Below are 20744 nucleotides of genomic sequence, written 5' to 3'. Positions count from 1 at the left end.
ATCTGACAAGGTCTGACAAGCCTGGACTCTGTCAACTTCTATGCTTTTTTTCAAGGGCAATTGACATAAAGGAGACAAAGTGTCCCAATTCCTCCGGCATCAAAAACTCATGTTATAGCCAACTTAACTACAGTTAAGCAGGATAGGGCCGGCTTACAAACTAAGGGCAAAGACCATTTGTCCTAGTCATTTATCCTTCCTTCCTTCCTTCCTTTCTTCCTTCCTTCCTTCCTTTCCTTTCTTCCTTCCTTCCTTCCTTCCTTTCTTCTTTCTATCATCCAACAAATAACAATTTGGGGCCTACAATGTGCCAGACATTGTGATATGTACTAAGGATAGCAGATCTGGACCCTCCTCTCATGGAATTTACAGTCTGGTGGGAGAGATGGAAATTAATAAAATCATCAAATAAACAAAGGTAAAATTGCCACTTTGAGAAGAGCTATAAAGGAGAGACATTTGATAAAATGAGAGCCTCTGATAGGAAAGAATGGCATAATTAAGGAACACTTCCATGAAGAAGAAATGCTTGAGCTTTGAGCTCTGAAAGAGATATTTAAATGGAGAAGGAAGAAGCTTCTGGGAAGAGGCACCAGCTTGAGTAAAGACCCTGTGGCTGGAGGGAGGATGGTTAGTGTATTAGTCAGATAAGGCTAGTGTTTGCTTCAGTAACAAAGAGCCCCCAAATATTAGAAGCTGAAAGTAATGAAGATTTATTTCTTACTTGTGCTACATGTCCATCATTGGTTAGCATAGGAGTTCTGTTTCAAATCATGCCCAGGCTGATGGAGCTGCCTTTATTGGGAAGTTTGCAAGTTGCTGTGAAGAAGCAGGACCAGAAATACTTGGTAAGCAGCCCTGATGACTCTACAACTGATACAATGGAAGGAAATCAGGTCATTGTGACAGAGCTGCAGGAACAAGGGGAGGTGTGATGCGAGCTGATGCTGGAGAGGCAGACAGAGGTGGGATCCTGCAAATTTCACAGGCCATTGTCAGGATTTGGATTATTATACTCATAGCAATGGGCAGCTGTTGAAATTTTGTGAGCACAGAGATCATAGGAAGAGGAAACTACCAGCGTTCTCATTTTACAGATGATGATGTTGATACTGATAGTAACCAATTACTGATAGCCACCCTGCACCAGGCACTCATTACTTTCTCCGCAGTATCTGAGATATTTACTATCTTTATCCTTGTTTAACAAGGAGGAGATGGAGACCTAAAGAAGGAAAACAACTTCACTCAAAGTCACAGCTACTAAGTGGTATATGCTCTTCCCAATCCATCATCTAGTCTGAGACAAAGTCAGGCATCACTAAGGCTGCTGAGGCTGGAGGTTATTGGAGGAAGAACAGGCTTCCAGACAGAGGACAGTTAATAGCGGGCATGGGGGAATGGGAGAGGGAGGTGGCACACAGGGCGGCCATGTGCCCTGCCTGTCTTGGTAACGGCTGTATCACCAGTTCAAGTACAGTGGATGGTACCAGAAAGACACTTTATACGTATGCAAGGGAAGGATGGAAGGATGCGGGGAGAGAAGAAAGAAAGAATGGATGTTTGGATGGATAAATAGAGGTAGGCAGCATCAGGAAAGCTGATGAACAGACGGCAGCTTCCCAGTCTCAGGACTGTGTGTGTTTCATGGACAGCATCTCAGTTTTGCAGACAGGAGGTGGGAGCTGAGAAGAACAAGAGTCGGTTTGCATGTTAGGGGCGAGGGAAACCAGTCTGAACAGGCCTACGATTTGTAGTGTCTCATGTGTGCTAGGTATTTCAAAACATTATCTTGTTTAAGCTGTGAGCTAGAGGCCCAGAGGGTAAAAAAAGGCCTGCATTCACTAGGAAGACCAGGATCAGATTTTGTGTCCCGAGAGTCGCTGAATGATCAAATTTTTTGCACCATTAAAAATCTAAATGCAGGAGAGAGGAAGTTTCGGCTCCATTCTCTGAGGTCATGTTCAGTGCAGTTCATGCAAATGCATCAACAAACAAAGCGTTCATCAAAGAGCTGCCGCTGACATTTTTTGGAGCCTTGTATCTCTCACATCTTATTTTAGTTGCTATTGATGGGGTTATTGTTCTGTAACACCCTTCCGGAATACACACTTCGACATCCTGCATGATTTCTATCTCTGGCAGAAAAGTAACAACAAAGTGTGTCATAGGCGTGCAGTCTCTTTGTTAATCAACATGTTGCTTTAGGAGAGACGTCCTTCATGCTTCTTGCCCCGGTTTTCACTGCTGCCAGGGAAAAACTCATTCAGACTCCCTGGGCTGTTGTAAAACACAAGAAGACTGAAAGGGAAAGGAAGAAGGTCTTGGCATTTTCTTTTCTCATTACCCACTTCACCCAGTGCACTTGTAAGTCTTGCCAAGTCTTTCCCAGCAGCACTCAGCCCAGCTCTCATGGCTCGCGGTATCCGGTGGTACCCCAGCTACCAGCATCTCCCTCATCCATAGGTTTATTTGCCTATTTATACATCCAGTCACTCAGTTATACACTTATTAAGTGCCTAGTACGTATCAAGCCCACTGCGAGTGCCGGGTTCCCCTTTACAAATTCCTTCTGTGTTCTGTGTGCAGAGTCATCTTTTTAAACATGCTTTCCATTACGGCTTTGCTGAGCTCAGGACCTGCAGTGGCTCCTTTCTGCTCGCTGGCGTTCGGGCGCCCCTGCAATTCTATCCCCCATGCCTGCAATCCTGTCTTCCGCTTAGGCTGCTCTCCACTTTTGTGCCTGCCTTGCCCTTCCCGTCTCTGCGTCTTTACTCATGAGACTACTCTCTGTCCAGTTCACCATTTAAATCCGACCAGGCCTTTGACACCTGAGTCCATTCTTCGTTTTCTTCATAAAACTCTTTCTACCCATCAGACCCGCTTTCCTTCCTGTGACCCCTGATGGCAATGATTTTTGCTTATCACCAGAGATTCAGTTACTTTCTCCTGGAGTGTTAGTCTGATTTATGAACTAGAGGGAAGCACAGTGAGGTGGCAAACTAGACTCTATACTTTTTTTTTATTTCATTCATTCGTGGTATAGTGGAAAGAACTCTGCTTTCAGAGCTTGAGAATGTGGGTAGTATTTGGCTTTTTAAAATTTACTAGCTGGGGAAAACTGGGTAAGTTCTCAGAGTCTGGTTTCTTCTTCTGGAAAACCAAAATAGTAATACTCATCTCAAAGCCTGTGAGACTGCCCATGAGTTGGTTAAAAGAATCTGGAACATAGTAGGTGTTTATTTCGTGTCAGCTACTCTGGAATACATCTTTACTACGAGTGTTTACTATGTGCCAGGTTCCGTGTGGCGTCGGCTTCCAATCTTGCCCTCAGGAAACCTACAGTCACCTGGGGACGATGACATAGGCAAAGAGAAGATTAAATGAGATGTTGAATGGAAAATGCTTAGCACAGTACATGTAGCCATTGAGGACTCAGTCAGTGGCATTATGATCTACTGATGTGCATTTATTCCTGTGTATCGTTGAACATAAAGCATGTGTAAGAAAGTATGGCTTGGTGATGAGTCATAAATGGTTGCTTTTTAATCATATCATGGTACTGAGTTGGAGCTGATTTTGAAATGTAAAGCCTGTTACTGCATATTTGCAGCTTTGTGCTGTTAATGGACAGAAATGGTGTGGGTGAGAGAATAGGTTGCTGAATAAAAATACAATGCCTCCTAGGAGCAGGGTTTAGATGACAAAGGAATTGAGGGTTACTGACAGGAAGTGCCTGTGGGAACGAGGGAGCTGGCACCTTGTGCCCTAAAACTGTGTTTGTGGAGAGTTTTTCTCTCTGGGGCATCTTCCAATCAGAATGGGCTTCCAGAGGCAAAGCATTTGAGTGTTCCATAGAATGGGCACCAGAGTCCCGGGTGAAGCCATGCGGTTCCCAGTGACCCACAACTACCCACTGATCACCAGGAGACAACTGAAGCAGTAGACGGACCCAGCTGAGTAATCTTCACTTCTGTGAATTTCAATTTCTCATCTGTAGCGTTGGGGCAAACTCATCCACCCAAATTGTTACAAAACTCAAAGAAAGCTGAGTAAGTGAAATCGTTTTGTAGACTATTGAGATTATGGATAAGCTAGCTGTTATTAGTTTTTAAAAAGGGATGGGGGGAAATAGTTGAAATCATATATCTGATAAGAATTTAATGTTCGGAATATATAAAGAACTCCTCAAACTCAACAACAAAAAGACAAAAGAAAGTTTTAAAGAGGCAAAGAACTTGAACAGACATTTCTCTACAGAAGCTATACAAGTGGCCAATAAGGACATAAAAAGATGCTTAACTTCATTAGTCATTGGGGAAATGCAAATCAAAACCACAATGAGGCATCACTTTTTATCTACTCAGATGGCTATAATGAACAAACAAATAAACAAACAAACAAAACCCCAGAAAATAACAAGTGTTGGTGAGGATGTGGAGAAATCGGAACACTTACACTTTGCTGGTGAGAATGTAAATGGTGCAACCACTGTGGAAAACGGTTTGGCAGTTCCTTAAAAAACTACACAGAGAATTACCATATGATCCAGCAATTCCACTCCTAGGTATACACTCAAGAGAAGTGAAAACATATGTTCACACCAAAACCTGTACACTAATATCCACAGCAGCATTATTCATAATAGCCAAAACAGGGAAACAACCCAAATGTCCAAGAAAGGGTCAATGAATAAACAAAATATGGTCTACACATGTACTATTATTCAGCTGTAACTAGGAATAAAATCTGATAATTGCTACAACATGTATGAACCTTGAAAACATTATGCTAAGTGAAAGAAGCCAGATAGAAAATGACGAATACTGTCTGATTTCACTTACATGAAATATCCAATATCTACACACAGTAAACACTCAATAAATGGCAGTTATCATTATCATGATCCTCACTATTACTATGTAAAATAATTTACAGCGATCATCCTAGACTAATAACCATTGAAGTAGGCAGAGCAGATATTAATGATTAGTGAAATGGGAAATTATTGAATTTTAAAGATTAATCAGGACCTGTTATGTTCAAGACAGGAGGACACACTGTAAAGTTTAAAAAAGGAGTGATCCTGCCCGGGGCTGGAGGGAAGAGGAACGAAGAGTGACTGCTTAATGGGTACGGGTTTCCTTCTGGGGTGATGAAAAAGTTCTGCAACTAGATGGTAGTGATGGTCGCACAACATCCTGATTAACGCCACTGAACTGCACACTTTAAAATGGTTAAAATATTAAATTTTCTGTTAAATTTAATTTAAAATATTAAATTTCCTGTTTTGCCACAGTTAACAACACCAATAACGGATCAGGCAGGTTCCATGTTCTCAAGGAGCTCACAAAGGCAGAGGAAGCAGTTTGGATGTCATATAAGCAATCCACACCAAGGCTGTGAGATTTCAGAAGAGGGAAGGACCATTAGTTCCACATTGTGTCTGAAGGCAAGAGGCCCAAGACTCTGAATAACCTGCCAGGACTGACAGCAGGTGAGGGAAGGGACTGGGGCTGGGACCAGCATCTCTTAGACTCAGGCTGCTCCTCTTGCCCATGTGACAGCTAGTTCTAAGAGATGAGCAACTCCACAAGGAAAAATGCAAGCCTGCCTGCTCCCCCGCCTCTGCCGTGGTCCCCGATTTGCAGGGTAATGGAATTGATGGTGTGTATGTGCCTGGAGAGGGAGGTGGTGATGGGTTGCTTGGGTGCAATTGTATATTTTAAAGTTTGTGGAAAGTATACCATGAGCTTTTCTCCCCACCCTCATTTAATATTCCACAAACACTCACCACATAAACAACATGTCTCTTCTCAACCCTTATTATCATTCCCAGAACCACTTGCAGGCTTTCAGAAACCCATTATTATAATTATAATCAAGAATCTTAGGACAGAGCCATTTGTGCCAAAAATACATTTACACTTGGAATTGTTTGCCGAGGAATGAGAGCGAGAGATTTCATTTTACAGCTCTGGAAACTACTGGCAGGAACTCCTACGCCATTCAATTTTTTTTCCTCCATTTAATGTCTTAATTTAAATTTTTGTTGTCAAATTCCTAATATTTGCTTTTGTCTCTTTGTTTTTTTGTTTTGTTTTGTTTTTTTAACCCCCCTTGGGTCTTAATTTTCCAAGGCCTAAAGAACGCACTTGCTATCTTCATCCTCTCGACTTTACAATAAGGGACAGCCACAGGCAAAGGCAAAAGGGGCTGATTTCAAAAGTATCAGTGGGGTCTCCCAGAACCCCATCACCCAACAGAAATAACTGCCTACACCCCCGATTCTTTTATAGTAGAACAAAGGCTTTCATTCCATAATTAGAGATAAATCGATGTAGAATTACTTTAATTTGATTCCCATTTATCTAGGTTTTTTTTTTTTTTGGTCTGTAGGCATATATAGATGAATCAAACATAGCTCTTGTCCTCAAAAAGAACATGGTTCATTATGGGACACAGACTGTGAATAAATATTCGTGACGGGAGGTAGGCTATAATGAGAACCGCAGAAAATGGAAAAAACAAAGCAAAACAAACAAAAAAATCACGTGTTGTGGAATGAGAGGACAGGATGAGTTCTGAGTCTAGATTTGATGGAAAAGAGAACAAAGAAGAGGGCTCTTTTATTATTATGTGTCAACGCGTTGTTACTACTTGGTCGGATCTAACATCAGATCGTGGCCTTATATTTACCAACAGTGTCACTGCAGGTGAGCTAGATAACCTCTCAGAGTCTCAGTTTTCCCACTTGCAAAATGGGGGACATAATAATATCTACCTCATAGTTATAAATATTGAGAGGTATAGTTATAATTTGCCTAAAGTCTCACCAATTCCACAGCCAGTGGGAGTCCAAAGGTCTTCCGGGTGTGGAGGTCAGTTTCTCCAGGAAGCAGATTCTGAGACAGAGTTTAGCGTGTGGGATGTTTGTTGGGACATCCTATAAGGCCAGGGAAGGAAGAAGGACCGGGCAGAGAGAGAGACTGAGCTATGGAGCAGCCCCAGTGGCAGCCTCAGCTGAGCCCTGGCCAATTCTGCAGCTAAAAGAGCTCTCAGAGTTGTCCCACCTGGACCCAGACAGTTTGGCCTTTATACTCCTGACTCAATCAGTCCTCAGATGTTAGCCTCCCAGGCAGGGCGTGGCCTTGGACCAGTGGACTCCACAGCTGGGACTGTCCCTGCAGGGGCTGTCCCAGCAGCTGAGGCAATAAGTCCTTCCCTGAAGGCACATCCAGGCCATGCATCTCCAAACCCATCACACTGGCGGACCAGCAAACTTACTTACTTTCATAATGTGAGACTCGCTTTTTAGTCTTACTTCCAAAAGTACACTTATTTTCCTAGGACCTCTCTGATTCCCGAGCTCCTGGTTTCATATTGGGGTTGCCTTTTCGCAGGATTCCCTGAGAAATACGCATTCATAAAGCATGCAGTAAGGTCAATAGATTTTACGGATGGCCTGGAAGTCTACTGGAAGGGTCACACTACACAACATGGGCTTTTACCACCTACTGGTACCTTCCCCTCACTCTGCCTCCCCTTCTGTTCTCTGTCTGATGCACAGCAATGCAGCAGGTAACTTTTGTGTCTGGAGCAAGCCTTGCACGTAAAGATTTATCCCAAATACAATGCCATCAATACTCCAGAATCTGGGAAGGTAAACTTTTCTCTTCTGCTACACAGGTAAAGCTTTAAGCACACAGTACATATCAGTTATGATCATGATTTATTACTATGAACCTCTGTTTTACAGGGTCGGACTCACCCAGAGATGGGGCATCTCAGCCCCTCTTCCTGTATTTTTTGGTCCTCTTGCTTTTTCCCTTCTCCTGGCATCCTGCTAGTCATCTGTGAATCCATGGTCCCTAGAATCTGTAAATTGAAGCCAGTGTAGTTTGATTTAGTGAGATGCGCACTGGAGTTAGATCCAGAACACCTGGGGTTGACTCTCCCTCGGTCCGTCTTATGCTTTTCTTTGATCTCTCGGTAGCTTCTGCTTATTCACTTTGAAAGGGAGATGATAATGCCACCTCACAGTGTTGTTCTGAAGACAAAGTCATCAAAGTGATTCATTCATTCACTGATTCACTCATTCACCCCTTCTTCATTCAACAGTTATCAAACACTTACGGGTGCCAGTACTGAGGATACAGTAGTGACTAGGACATATACATTCATGTCCCTATGGAGTGTTCATGCTATGGAGGCAGAAAGACAAGCAAATAATTAATTCGTGACCACAGGTTGCAAGCCATGCTGTTGAAAAAAAAAAAAGTGAGCAGGGCACAACAATAGAGAAAAACATAAGAACAGCATAGATGGTAAGGTCAGAAAAGGGCTGTTTAAGGGGATAATTGCGCTTTTAGGGGGCAATATGTACAAAGACCCTATGGCAGAAGTCTGCCTCAGAGGTTCCTCCTTCTTCTGAGCAGCTAAAACACTTGGTAGATACCTTTATGATGGTGCTTGTCACCTTTCACTGTAATTATCACATGCTAAACCTAATCACTGGACACAGACTATTCTCTTCCCTCCTCCAAGGTTAGGAATCCTATTAAAGGCAGCATGTGAGAGCAGAAAAAAAACATCACTTCCTAATCAAATAGATCTGGTTCAAAATCATATCAATCGCATCTCAGTCACGTGGGTGATTATAGATAAGGTGCATCGGCATAAGCTGGACATTAATAACATCTACATAATGAATGGCACTTTTGATGAGGGTGAGATCACTTGAGTCTACGGAAAAGCACATAGTAGGTACCCAAGATATGTTGACCGAACCTGTTACTTTTAACCATTGGCTTGTGTTCAAGGTTTCCCCAGCCTACAGCTACATCACAGGTCTAGGAGAGAGTCAAGTGAGATGTTGTTTGTGACAATCACAGTGGTGGCCCTTAGTAGGTGCTCGACAGATGCCACCGGGGAGTTATTTGACTGGAGAGGGTGGGGGGAGCTGGAGCCCCAGGGGGGCTATTGCAGTGGTTGTTGGGAAGTCTGGGGTGGAAGAGACTTTGTGGGAAAACACAAATGCAAGCTCTTCCTGGGTTTTATTAGTCTGTCACCCACGTCTTCCCTCTTGAAACACTCTGCAATCAAAAGAGTTTGGAGTGGACTATTTTCAGCCCTTAGCCTTCACCCTGAGCTGTACTAAGAGGAAAGCTGATTAGGGAAGCTCTGCGGTGTGCACATAAGTCAGAATCACCAATATCCATCCTCTGCAGAATTAGACTGTTAATTTTTCCCCCCGAAACATTACAATCATGTTTTCATTACCCTAGTGTCACTCTTCGTAGGATTCATTATGGCAAAGACCCTAAAATCTATGACTCCTTTTAGCCAACTTAAAACTTCTTTCCGGACCTGGATCAACATTTCTCCTTGGCTAAGATGCCTTCTCTAACTAACCTCTCCCTCCCTGGAAAGTTCCCGTCACCTTCCTGCCATCCCAGAACCTCCAACTTACGCTTGCAGCTTATGCCATGATAACGTGCATTCGCCTGAATGTTTTCTCTTGGGTTTTCTCTGTAAGTGAAATTACAATTTTGAATTTGATAGTTTTCAAATTTTAGCGCACATTGGAGTGCACTGGGTGGGTGGTGGTTAGTGATAAAAATGCATATTCCTAGGCACCTAGGCAGAGATTCTGATTTAGTAGGACTAGGGTGCAGCTCTGGAATATGTATTTTTTTGCAAACTTCTTGGGAGATTCTGACATATGCTGTCTCTAGACACACTTTGAATACCATTTAAATGGATGATCCCCTAGCACTAGCCTGCTCCCTATTTGAGAACACTAGCCTGCTGCCCACTTGAACCAGTGTGAACTGGTTCAAGACTGATTCCTGGCAGGCTGATTCCAAGGCCTCTCAGGAAAGGAGTTAGCAAGGTTCCTTGAAAACCAGCTATAGTTCAGTGCCTAATCAATCAATTCAGGTAAACCACAAGAGACTCCCAATCATAACATGAGAGGGGCTGGTGCTCCCTCCAGCCGCAAATGCAGAACTGACTAATGTGTCTCAGCCCTAATCATACCAGCATATGGACCTTAACCACAGAGCTTCAAGAACCATTAGGGAAAGCAAATCAAAACCACAATGAGATATCACTGCACACTAATAGGATGGCTATTCTAAAAACAAGACAAAACAAAACAAAAGACGACAAGTGTTGGCAAGGCTGTGAGGAATTGCAACCTTTGTACACTGCTGGTGGGAATGCAAAATGGTGCTACCATTATGGAAAACAGGTTTCTCGAAGGTTTCTGAAGGTTCCTCGAAAAATTAAAAATAAAACTACCTGTGACACAGCAATCCCACTTCTGGCAATTTAACTAAATGAGTTGAAGTCAGGATCTCAAAGAGATATTAGTACCCCCATGTTCATTTTGGCACTCATTGCAATGGTCGAGATATGGAAACAATGTAAATGTCCATTCGTGGATGAACAGATGAAAGAATGTGATATATACATACAATGGAGTATTATTCAGCCTCAAAAAGGGAGCTCCTGCAGCATGTGACAACATGGATGAACTACTACTTCTGTCCCCATGAATTTTTCCCCAATGAGTGTTGTTTCAGTAAATCTGGGAAGTGCTACATGACCACTTGCCTTAGCCTGCATAGCATATATCTTTAAGCTTGACATTCCCTGAGTGATACACATAAAATCACACTTTAAACTCTAAAGATTAACCTTTGTATTACAACCCATATTCCTTTAGGTCTGGGACCAGTTCTGATCATGCTGTTCCTAGGATTTTCCCCATACCCAAACTCAGTCCTTAACCATTCACTGCATTAGTTTCCTACGGCCATTGGAAGAAATCACCACAAACTGTATGGTGCAAAACAGCAAACGTTTATTATTTTACACTTCTGAAAGTCAGAAGTCTGGACCTTTTGTGCTAAAATCAAGGTGTTGGCAGAGCTGTGTTCTTTCTGCAGACTCTAGGGGAGAATTTATTTCCTAGTCTTTCAAGTTTCTAGAGGTCGCCTGCGTTCTTTGGCTCATGGCCCCTCCACCATCTTCAAAGAGCATCTCCCTAACCCCTACTTCCATTGTCCCATGGACAATTCTGGGACCTTCTCTAATTCTGATCCTTCTGCCTCCCTCTTATAAAGATCATGGTGATTACATTGGGTTTATCTAGATAATCTAGAATAGCCATTCCATCTCAAGACCCTTAACTTAATCACATCTGCAAAGTCCCTTTTGCCATGTAAAGTAACTTAGTCATAGGTTCTGTGATTCACACGTGAACATCTTTGGGAGACCGTTATTCAGCCTACCACATCAATCAAATATCTAATGAGCTATTGCTATGTGTCAGGTGACTGGGGATGTGGTAGACAATAAGATAAACATGATCCTTGCCTTTTAGAGCTGTATTGTCTAGCTGGGAAGATAGAATAGCAAACAGGTAATGAAAATAAAGGGCGAGGAAGGTTTGAAAGGAAGGATAGATAAGGAGATCTATTTTGGAACATAATAAGTACCAAAAGGACTTTTTAAAAAAAATTTATTTATTTACTTTTGGCTGCATTGGGTCTTTGTTGCTGTGCGCAGGCTTTCTCTAGTTGCGGTGAGCGGGGGCTACTCTTCATCGTGGAGCACAGGCTCTAGGCACACGGGTTTCCATAGTTGTGGCACACGGGCTCAGTAGCTGTGGAGCACGGGCTTAGTTGCTCCGTGGCATGTGGGATCTTCCCAGACCAGGGCTCGAACCCGTGTCTCCTGCATTGGCAGGTGGATTCTTAACCACTGTGCCACCAGGGAAGTCCCCAAAAGGACTTCTTGATGCTGCCCACTTGCCTAGACTGAATCGTACTGGTCCTGCATTACTACTATCTGTGTTCTGCTTTCCTGGAGTACTATCCACTAACAGATATGAAAAACTGCTGGTTGACTTGGGTTGCCATCTATTTGCCAGTCTGCCATGGGACCCTGTGTCCATCTGTCAGATTGGACAGGCAATACTGAGTTTTCTGTACATTCATGATAGCAGGGTTTTCTTTTCTGGGTCTGCCCTTATCCCACTCCAGGAAACTGGGTCATGTCTCGTCTAGTCCTAAGCCACAGCAGAGCTAAAATGAGATAATTAGTGCAGAATATTTATAAAATGGACACATAATTACAAGAGACCCTTGTCATTTCATCTAAGTGTGATTATGTCTCCCTCCTGCTTCCCACCTCATCATGGCTTCATCTTGGCCACTGTCAAGTCTTAGCTTCTTACCACAATATTCAAGGCCCTTTATGACCTGATACCTGGCTCCCTCTCCAGGTTCACTCCCTGCCACACACACTTCCAAAGTAAATGTCCTCACAATGAATTTATGGTTTATTGCACCCTAAAAGGCCATGATCTTTCCTGCCTCAATATCTCTGCCCGTGCTTTTTTCTCCTATTAGAATAGCATAAGACCCATCCCCAGCTCTCCCAATCTCATCCGCCTGAAGGACTCCTATGCATTCTTTTAAAACCCAAATCAGACATTGCTGCTTTCCAGAAGTCTTCCCTGACTCTCCCTGAGGCAGTTTTGCATACCATCAGGATACCTGTCTACCCTGAATGTGCTTGTATTTTACTCCTGCCACGGGGTTGGTAATTTAGGTGCTTCTGAGTATTACTCTCCTACTTGCCCATGAACTTCTTGAGAGAAGGAGATTGTATCTTATTCATTTCTGCATCTGTCTTTTGCAGGGCTACCATGTCAGGAAGTTCAGTCCCCAGGGGGTGCACCACCATTGTATAAATTATATGAATGATGCCTCTGGAGCTGTGCAACATAGTTGTTCTGGCCACACAGTATTGATTCTCAGCAAGTATTTGTTGAATGAATGAATGGACGAATGGCTAGAAGCCTAGTTGGTAAGCCTCCCACACGGTCCAAAAATGCACCTGTCTGTCTGAAGATGATAGTGACATAAACTCCCAGCACCAACATCATCTCCATAATCATTATAAAAAGGCAATACCTTATGGGCGCCCTTCTAAACACTGTGTGCCTTGCCTGTGCCATTCTGTACCAGTTCCCAAGCAAACACTCTTTGGAGAGGTGTGCCTGTCTCTGCTGACACCATTAGCGCAGACAAATAGGCAACTGAAAGAGTCATGTTGGCTTCTGCTTCATTAGAAACTCAAGGGGAAGGGGGAGAAAACCATCAGTGTTTGCCACTCAGAGATCACATCAAGAGAGGAAGGAATTTTCATTTTTTTGAGTTAGTGAGAGGTTATTAAAGTAGCACAAGGTAAATAGAAAGTTGTGTGTCTCTGAGATATAGTGTCTCTTCTGACTCAGAGTGACATCCATGGGACACTTCACTCGAATCCTCCTGAACTGGGATAAGCCACCAGCAGCAGAGAATGCTGGAAAACAACTCTCTCTCCTGACTTAGGAGGCTTCAAATGGATTTATTCATTCAGTCATCTATTAAATATTCATGAGTACCTGTGCAACCAACACTGCACTAGGTGGGTAGGGAATTCAAAGGTGACTAAGATCAAATCCCAGAGCTCAAGAAACTTGTAATTTAGTGTAGAAGACAGATAGATACACTATCATTAAGTTACACAATTTCAAGTGCTAGAGGATAGCAAATATTTGCTGAGTGCTCAGTCTGGGTGTGGTACAACCTTCTACACTGTGAGCTCATGAGCTCTTTTTTGTCTTCACAACAATCCTGTGAGATAGGACCTATGGTTCTTTCAACTTTGAAGGTGAGGAAATGGACGCACAGAGAGGCTGAACAGCTTGTCCAAGATCACACAGCTGCTGAGTAGCAGAGGAGGGATTTGCACCCAGGCCACCTGTCTCCAGAGCCAGTGCCCTTAACCCTCCTGCTGTATTGCTGGAATAATGATTTATGCATTGGCTCTGGGATTCATTCAGTCTAGAGAGTTGGGGACAACTTCTCAAAGGTGGTGGTGACTCTGGAGCCAGGTTTTGAAGGTTAAATCGAGGTGCATGCATGCATGGGCATGGGACATAAGGAGCCATGAGTTTAACCAAAGGTACCAAAGCAGGTGTGTGCAGGATGTGTTCACCCAGCAGCTGACAACGCTGTGACCAAAGCAGGAACTGTAACCGACGCAGCCTTGTCTCTCCACACTGTCACATCTAGGGCAGATATTGCCAGTCATACACAACACCCTTTCTGAAGCAATGTCTGGGCAAAGAAGAAAAGACACCAATTATTAATGACCCATTAGTAACATGTGGGGGTGAGCTGGGAGTCAGCACTTCCATCCGGGTGCCATTTGCCCTTCCCAGTCTAGGCTGCCAGATGCTTGAGAGAGATTGGCAAAGGATGAGGCTGGGAAGGCTGGCTGAGCAGACTGTCGCAGGTGCTAAGGGCCATGTTCAGAACAGGGGTTTTTGTTATGTAGGCAATGGGGATTCAGGGAAAGTTTGCAGAAGCTGAAAGGAGGATGGATGTGTGTATGGAGGGATCAGAGATTTCAGTCCTTGCCCCTCTGCTCTCTCCACATTGAACTCTGGCCAGGGGAAAAGTCAATGAGCAAGGATTCCCAGGGACGATAGTCAGAAAAAAAGGGTGTGGGATCCTCACAGAGAAAGACTCAAACTCACCAAAATGCCCCAGAGTTCACTAATTGTAGATAATCTTGTTTGGGGAAGATCAGTAGAACAATATCCCAGGCAACAATATCTCTCTCCCCCTCTCTCTTAAAGGGAGAGAGACAAAAGTTGGGAAAAAAGAATGAAGGGATAATAATGTCCTAAAATTGGCTAGGGATTTTTGATTAAGGATCTTTGGGGGTTAGGGGAGTTTGCTTCTTTATCATTGAGGTGAGAATTTGCTTTCTGCCATCTCCAAACAATTGATTCCTCCTTGATCCTGCCAACGTGCTTTACCCTCTTTCATCAGAGTTCCTCCATCATGGAAACAGCACTTGGCTAGAGTCAAGAGGAATACATTCTGGTCTTGATCCTGTTGCTTATTCATTGTGTGACCTTGGAAGAGTCATTCACTTTCTATGAGCCTCAGTTTCTACATCTGTAAAATAAAGGGGTTGGATAATAACACGGAGCCATAGTTGTGGCATGTATGCCCCTACTATTCCAAAGAAGCCCATGGCAGACATTCTTAATCAAGCATGGCATTTTTTCACCCAGTGGGCCTGGAACAGACCTCAGAATCCTTCTTAACTCAGTGATGTCAATTAGAGTTAGCAGATGATACCAATTCTACTTGCAAGTCCTGGAATAGATGATCTCAAAACTCTCTTCCACTTCTGACATTCTTGGATCCTATGAAAGATCTTGCATGGGAGTAGAAGAAGAAAGTTCTGGGAAGATATATTGGTGCCAGATATTTTAGGAAGGACTTGAGTGTCAACAGCTTTGGCATTACAAGCAGAACAACTATTCAATATGCTCAAAGGGACACAACAAATGACAGCCCAGTGGCTTCATTTTAATCGGCCAGGGCATAAGAGGCCATGTTTCTATTACAAAGAGATCTATAAGAAATCACACCCATTAATGGTTCCCATTAAATTCAGGGCATGTGGGGAAAATTGTAGTTTGATTTAGTTTAGCAACACGAAGATATTGACAAGTTAATCACATAAAAGCGACACCTTTTATGACTGGGCTATTTGATTTTATGTCAGCAGGTTTCAATTTCCCACATTTTTATGATGGCATATAGGCTCCCCAGCCTAATGTATGCATTAGCCAGAATAAAGGTTACATAGATTGTTTTCGCATTCAGGATGCAAACCTGATAATAACTGATAAAATAATAATAATAACCCACCCCCACCCCGCAATTGTATCTCCCACCCCTCCCAAGTCATCCTCATGCTGAGGGATGGTGGGGCTAGGGACAAGCCAGTCAGAGAAGAGAGGGAAAGGAAGGGCATGGGTCGAGCAGTCAGAGGCCTGAGTTCCAATTAAGCAGGGTGACCATGGTTAGGGTATTTTCTTCTCTGTAAAATGGAGAGTGTGAGACCTCCGTCATAGGGCTCCTGTGAAGGTTAAGTGGCCAGTGGAGATAATGTGCACAGGATGATGCTGGGTTACAGAATAAATCCTGCAAAATTCACACTCACTCATCTCCTGTAAGACAGAGAGTGGAGCAAAAGTGAGAAAGCATCTTCTCAAGTTAAATTTCTTATTTCGAAAAATGTATATAAAAGGGCCATTATTTCTTCCTTGGACCATAGTTCTAAAGGCCCTGGTGGCTTCCTGCCGTACATCAGGAGATAACAGCTGGGCCAGGTCATCTGACCTCGCAGGACCGCTAGAAATTAGCTCCTCAGTGACAGAGACCAAGGCAGTGAAGTTATTTAATGGGCATTGTTTTGGGGCCTGAAAGGAGGGAAGCCAGAGGGGAGACGCAGAGCTATTCTCTTTTAATATCCCTCCAAGTCCTCCGGTACATTTAAGCCCTAATTCATCTTTATGCCTTTTCCTTTTCCTGATAGGTTTGTGAAGAGTCTTTGAAAGAAAGACTGATCTTACCCAGGCCGAATGTAATTGGCCGCCCCCCGCCCCCCTCCCCCCCATTGTGACGCCATTGTCACAACCCTCTCCCTTCAGAAGCCTTGGTCTCTATCAGGGGCTGAAATCTCCAGCCATTATTGGGACGGCTCCTGGAAGAGAATTTGAGCTGTCCGTTTAAATCCATTCCTCTGACTCTCAGTTTGGGCCTATTTAAATATTCAAGACAATTTCAAGACTTAATAATGATGAATACGATTAAGATTAGGGTTTAATAAGAGTGTTAAGAAAAGATTTTTCATGCCGATGGAGGTGGGCTGCTGTGAAAATTGAACTGGCACCAGGCTTCCCAGGCCACACTGACCAGGATGGTTCCTCACCTCGCCCAGCGTGTTAACTCTCTCAGTCCAGAATCCTAGGAGGAACCCCATGCATGAGTTCACATCCCTTGTAGATTAGACCCCCTTCCTCACCGAGTTGACCACTGGTCATCCCTCCCAGGTCAACCTCCCGCTGGGCAACAGTGAGGTCATCCGAATACACAACCTCACCTGGTCACTCCTTCCCTTAAAGCCCTTTGTTATGGTTTAGGGAGAGGCTTGGATGGAGAGGCCCGGGAAACCTGGACACCATGAATCTCTGTATTAAACCAGACACACTGCCCCACTACAAGGGGTGTAGGTGAGATGTAGCACAGTCAGCAATGCTGAATGGGGAAGTAAAATCATCTGATTCCTGGTGCATCGAGTTCCCTCTCACCCCAGACCTGAATCTGGGGATTGTTGTATACCTGGGCCTGGCCATTTGGGAGAAGTAGAAAAAAACAGAAGCAAGTGCTGAGCTCAAGTGAAGACGGTCTAGAGACTTCGCTGGTGGTGCAGTGGTTAAGAATCCGCCTGCCAATGCAGGGGACACCGGTTCAAGCCCTGGTCCGGAAAGATCCCACACGCGGCACAGCAACTAAGCTCGTGCGCCACAACTACTGAGCCTGCGCTCTAGAGCCTGCGAGCCACAACTACGGAGCCCTTGTGCCACAACTACTGAAGCCCACGTGCCTAGAGCCTGTGCTCTGCAACAAGAGAAGCCACCGCAATGTGAAGCACGCCCACGGCAACAAAGAGTAGCCCCCGCTCGCCACAACTAAAGAAAGCCCGCATGTGACAACAAAGACCCAACGTAGCCAAAAATAAATAAATAAAATAAATAAATTTTTTTTTAAAAAAAAAGAGAAGACAGTCTAGACCAGGGTGAGGAATTTTTTTTCTCTAAATGGCCATGGCACATATGATAGGCTTGGCGGGGGGGCACATATCCTCTGAGGCAACCACTCAACTCTGCCCTCATAGCTGGAAAGCCGCTACAGACAATACCTGATCAAATGGGTGTGGCTGTGAGCCAGTAGGACTATTTATGGACTCCTAAATTTAAATTTCATGTGTCATGAAAAGTTATTTTTTTGATTCTTTTTTTTCCAACCATTTGAAAATGTAAAAACGATCCGTAGTGGTCTGGATTTGATCCATGGGCTATAGTTTGTGGACCTCTGGTCTAGACTTTTTGAATGTAGAATGACTCTCACCCACCATGGCCCATTCATTGTCCTGGAATCTGAACCATCCAATTAGAAACTATTCCTCTCTATGCTTTGGGGCTGGAGTGGGTGACTGTGACACACTAGGACTTTTTGATCCGGTCTTTTGCTGCCTTTTAGTGAGCTTGTGACCTATTCTTTGTTCCCTTGACATCCACTTAAAAGACAGCAGCCACTTCTTGCTGGTTTCTCCCTTTATTTCTTCCTGCATTCCCAACATCCAGCCCACTGCCTCCTAAGCATGGTGTTCCTTGGGGTTCTTCCTCTCTCCAAATCTACACAGACTCCCCAGTGTATTATAAATCAACCGTAAGTCCTCATTCTGTCTTTCAGGAATCCCCATAGGGAAGACCCAACTTGTCTGCCCATCCATCTGTCTCACAGCTCCTAAGAACAAATCTTCCATTCCTGTCCAGTCAGTCTTCCTCACTCAGGTCCATCCACTCATGACCTTTCTCTCCCCTGCACCTTTGCCCACCCAAGTCTCACTGCTTGTAATGTTCTCCCCTTTCTCCTGCCCATCCTTCAAGTCGTCGCATAGAAAATTTCCTGACCTCTGTTTCTCTGCCTCAGTCTCCCTACCTCTCTATTTTTCTTTGCATGTGCTTTTCTTTGTCAGATGACTATACCTTTTGCTTTCACTCACTTACCCAGCAAGCCACTCTCTCCTCCCAATCTCCCGTTTACTCCTTCTAAGTCTCACCCGCAGTCACACTCTGTGCCAAGCATTGTGCTGGAGGGTTTGGCTCTCCAGACAAAATCAGATATGTTCCCTGCTCTCCAGGGTCCTGAAATGGTCCCATATCTTGAAGCCCAGCTTAAAGAACAGCCCTGTTCTGCCTATAGGGAAATCAATGGTCATGTTTTATGCTACATTTGTACCCTCCCTCCTCCCTTGCCCATGGTGCCTAGGGGAGGATTGAACGCATAGAAAGCATTCAATAAATACACATTGAATTGGATGGTTTTTCTATGCATACAAATATGTGGCTTTCCACTGAGCTTAGGAAAAAGCTCCCATTCTTTAAGATTATTGATAATGAGACCTTTCGTGATCTAGCCCTTGCTTACTTCTCTGGCCTCATCTCTCTCACACCTTCCATCTCTCTCTCTCCACTTTATCTAACCTGAACTTCCTCAGGTTCCTTCCAATTGCCATGATCACTCTTTCCTCCAGTACTTTGCATGCTGTTCCTGCTGTCTTGCCCTCTTTCTCCTATTCACCTACCTAATTCTTGCTCACCTTTAGGATGTCAATTATAGAGTCTATTTTGTTTAGGAAGCCCTCCCTGATAATCACTAGACTTGACCTCCTTCCAAGTCTCACGTAGGTGTCTGTTTTCGGCACTTCCCTCCTAGTAGTAGCAGTAACAATCACCCTGGGGTTAGGGACCTTGTCTCTTTGTTCATTCCTGTATCCTACTGTCTGGCATGGGGTCTGGTACATTTGTAGTTAATGCTTAATAAATTGATTTTTTTTTAACTGGATGAATTTGGAATCTGGGAATAATAGGCTGGAAGGTTTTTCTTTGTAACATTCCTTCTGGGGCCAGAGGAAAGTGTGTTAAATATGAGTACTATTAATTTGTGTGACAGTGGGTGACACTTAGAAGGCATAAACTGGGGAGACAGAAGGGCTATAAAACTGATGGACACCCAGTGAGGTGAAGAGTTTTGCAAATTAGTCCTGGGAAATATGAAGGAGGCTGACATAGAATACACCAAGATCTGGCTCAGCTTCCTGAGACTCACTTGTGGGAAAGAAGAAGCTGAGACAGGGGAGAGGGTCTGGCACAGTCTGGTCTGAACCAGCCACCATACTCTGGCTTGGAATTACCAGGCCCGAGGATGGCAGAGGATGTCACATGGAATGTCATGAGGTAAGAAGAACTTTCTTATTTAGCTGAAGATTGGCTTATGTTAAAAATTCCAGGAGCTTCTTTCACCTCAAGAATCCAAATTATCACTCATTTTCTGGATAGCAAATGACTATTTCCAGATAGGGCCCATTAGGCAGAGTTAAGAAAGAACTGCCCCCTCCCACCAAAGCCAGTTTAGCAGATGGACCTCTGTACAGTGAGAAAAAGTTGGGCTCTGCAGGGGAAAGGCACCTCTAGGCATTATCTGCTGCAGTTGTACTGCTGTTAGTCCTGGGAGGGGGGCCGTCTTTTCAGACATCATCACAGCCACCACCTACTTGGTGTCTGCTATTGCCGTGCATTGTGTACTTTACGTGCATTATCTCAAAACCCTTATGAGGCAGGGACTCTACTCTGCTCCTCTTTACAGATGAGGAAACTAAGGCTCAGAGGGTAAAATTCAGGGTTACACTGCTTGTAGTGGTGGGGTTGGATTTTAACACGGGTCTGATTTTAGAGCCAAGCACAGCTTACCCCCACAGGGAGAGTCTTATAGCACTGAGAGCTTATTTACTAAACTCCCAGGTAGGAGGGAGGTAGACAGTCACAGTGATTCGCAGGGCATGGATGGAGCTGCGGTGGCAGTTTGACTGGGAAATGGTGATCAAATGTCTGTGAAGCCCAGGCAGAGGCAAGGAGCCATTTGAGTTCTGGAGACCAGAGATGTGAAGATGTCTAGCTTTGGGATTCAGGAAAACTGGATCCTACCTACTAATAGGGTCTGAGACCCTGGACAGATCATAGCTTGTTTCTA

At 44.0% G+C, this 20744-nt stretch overlaps 1 long non-coding RNA gene across 5 annotated transcripts in view; it reads right to left on the bottom strand.

Annotated features, from left to right (window-relative positions):
- LOC132367953 (uncharacterized) overlaps positions 1 to 20744 on the bottom strand; it is a 226595-nt gene that overhangs the window by 104109 nt on the left and 101742 nt on the right. For 3 of the 5 annotated variants that reach the window (XR_009503884.1, XR_009503890.1, XR_009503885.1), the window contains one exon: positions 7772 to 7878. The exons of 1 other annotated variant lie outside the window; for it this stretch is intronic. This is a non-coding gene — a long non-coding RNA (uncharacterized LOC132367953). Of the gene's footprint in view, positions 1 to 6876; positions 6947 to 7771; positions 7879 to 20744 lie in introns of those variants that run through there. One more of the 5 variants, XR_009503886.1, reaches the window with a different exon arrangement.

The sequence above is a fragment of the Balaenoptera ricei genome, chromosome 6, assembly GCF_028023285.1.
Source record: "Balaenoptera ricei isolate mBalRic1 chromosome 6, mBalRic1.hap2, whole genome shotgun sequence".
Classification (NCBI taxonomy): Eukaryota; Metazoa; Chordata; class Mammalia; order Artiodactyla; family Balaenopteridae; genus Balaenoptera; species Balaenoptera ricei.
Note: the sequence above shows the minus strand (reverse complement) of the source record. Positions and strands in the feature narration are given on the sequence as shown.